General features: G+C 35.3%; 1 pseudogene; it reads right to left on the reverse strand.

The window, feature by feature from the left end:
• Window positions 1-1,258: 1,258 nt before the first annotated feature.
• Window positions 1,259-1,505, reverse strand: LOC109455369 (cytochrome c oxidase subunit 7B2, mitochondrial; annotated as a pseudogene).
• Between the last annotated feature and the right edge of the window lie 1,174 nt (window positions 1,506-2,679).

Below are 2,679 nucleotides of genomic sequence, written 5' to 3' on the forward strand. Positions count from 1 at the left end.
TGCTTTGAACAAATTCATCTGTTCAGCAAATATTTATAGAGTATCTATCCATGTTCAGTGCTGTGGAACAGGACACATATTTTCTTGGTACTCATGGAGTTTATATTTTATTTATATTTCCACGTAATTGTCTACATTAAACCGTGCATGCACTTTTTTGGGAAAATCTTGCCATTGATAAGTCAAAGTCTAATTTTAACTGTGGTATAAACTTCTCTTGACAATTCTTAATCTTGTAAGTATAACAAGGCCATAGATACGTTTGGCAGAACAACTATTTATGTCCTGTCTTCTGTGTTGCCAGGGTGATGGTAGCAATATTGAAAATATTGGAGGTGGTTGTTATTGGCAAGGATACTGACTTTCAATTCCAAATGGAAGGACTGTAAAAAGCAAAATGTAGGCAGAGGTGTGGGCAGCAACTGGCCATGGCTATACCTAAATTAGATGAATGGATTATTGGTGATTAATTCAATGTGGATGCTATGGTTGGAAGTGTAATACTCATAGGCAATATTTCCTTAACATTTAAAAATTTATGAAATTTTAGTGATTACATCAAACATTTGGGTTTCTTTTTGAAAAGCTAAAAGCACATCATTACATGCTTTCAAAAGTTATATTTTTTGCCCACTTTTCCCTTCCTCGCCTTTCTTTCAGTAGAAAACAATTCAAACGTTAATACCGAGTTCTTCCTCTAAATAAGATTTCAAATGTTGCCACAGTGTAAGGTCAGCTTCTAAAGAATTTTTAAAACATACAGATGATATGCTTTAAAGGGAATAAATGGTTATATACCAACCCTGAAAAGAAAAAGTCACCTATTAGGTCAGTTGAATTGTGTCTTATTTGAAAGCACCACGTTCTTGTACACATGTGAACAAGGGAGTAAGTAATCAGTGACTTTTTTCCCCTCACCAACTTCATTCAATTAGTCCCTAGTATTTTGACAATGAATTAATTTTAAAAAACTCCTTGTGAGGAATGTTATGTACTGACCCTATCAAACCCCACATCTTCTCCTGACAGTGCAGTAAGAGATAGTGTGATGTGGAAAGTGAGATACAGAGAGAATAAGGTTGAAGAGATAGAGACTGAGACAGCATTTCTTAGATTTCTTTACAGCTGTTTGTTTGCTTGTTTGTTTGTTTTTGGCTTCAAATGTATTTTATTTCTTCCATCATACTATAATGAGCAGCAGAGCGTTGAGATGACAAGTTGGTTTTGGAACAATTCTGTATTACAGCAACTGTAATGGTCACTGAGCTTTCCACTCCTTTTGGGTGACTCTACCAAAGGAGGACAGGTTCCATTCTATTCCAACCTGTGTGATTGCAAGTATCCATACAACAACAGAAAGTGGTTCTTCTGCTGGCTAGCATGGCATTACCATATTTGTCATGAAAATCTGGTGAGTATTTTATTTAGCTCTGTCTTGCCAAAATTTGCTGAATGCATCAATTCGTGAGATTACTTAGTGCATTTTTAGCCAAGAGAAACATCATGAAGGTGTGAGGGAATTGCAGTTGAGGCAGCTACTGGTCTCTCATTGAAAGGAGTCCTGATAGGAACTCTCAGAAAGTTCCTGGTAGGAACTCGCCTCAGAAAGTTTAACATTCAGCTTCTTTTACCAGCTTGTTACAGAAGATGCATTTCAGGAAAAGCCACATGGAAGAGATGCATAGGACATGGTCTTTCTGGGTGTACCACCCTCCTAATGCGTCAATGTGTTCACCAACCTGCTGGATTTCTTGGTACAAATTAAGTTTTACCAATTATATGCAATGTTGTGACATTTGGAAGGCAAAAGTAATATGGACACATTTCACATGTTTGACCTGTTTGGTTTGTTTCTGTCGATAATCAAAGTCACATTGCTGTGAAATTTTTCTGCACCAGTTTTAAAACTTTTCTGCAGTTGAATGTCTATTTTCCAGCCTCTTGCATTTTTAAGAAGCACTGTACAGACAGCTGTGGAGCCCAGTCTGGAGCTCCTTTCTCCAACTGTTCCAGAAATTTTTAAATCACCTAATCCTCTCTAAGTCACTTTCTGCTCAAAATACCTAAAGTCGTTTTGTTTTTCTGCACTAAACCTTTTCTAATATATATCTCATGTTCTCCACTTAAAAACATCAATACCTAACCACTTTTGATGGGAAAGTATCCAAATAATTAGCATCATATTAAAGAGGGTGCATAATGACATTTTCCTCACAATTAAAGATGTATTTTTTTTATTTTTTTAACACAATCTGTTTTGCTCTTTTCCAAATTCATTTATTCATAAACCAGTATACTTAGCCCACATATTTTCTTACATTTCTCTCCTCTTCAACTTTTTTTATTGAAACCTACCTTTCTTTAAATACTCATCTAATCCTCCCCTTATATGATAAACCGCCAATGATAATCTAACCGAAAAGATCTCTCTCCTTCTTAGCTAAATTAAGCTAGTACTTGTGTTTCTTTAGGATCATGTAAACCTCTTCAACACCATTCAATTTCAAGTGAACACTGATGTTTCCCACCCCAAATTAGATCATTGATTTATTTCCCCAAAATTTATCAAGTATTAGGTTGGTGCAAAAGTAATTACAGTTTACAAGGTTAAAAATAATTGTAAAAACCACAATTATTTTTGCACCAACTGAATACTTAATCATGAGGCAATTACTGAAC

The sequence above is a fragment of the Rhinolophus sinicus genome, linkage group LG09, assembly GCF_036562045.2.
Source record: "Rhinolophus sinicus isolate RSC01 linkage group LG09, ASM3656204v1, whole genome shotgun sequence".
Lineage (NCBI taxonomy): Eukaryota > Metazoa > Chordata > Mammalia > Chiroptera > Rhinolophidae > Rhinolophus > Rhinolophus sinicus.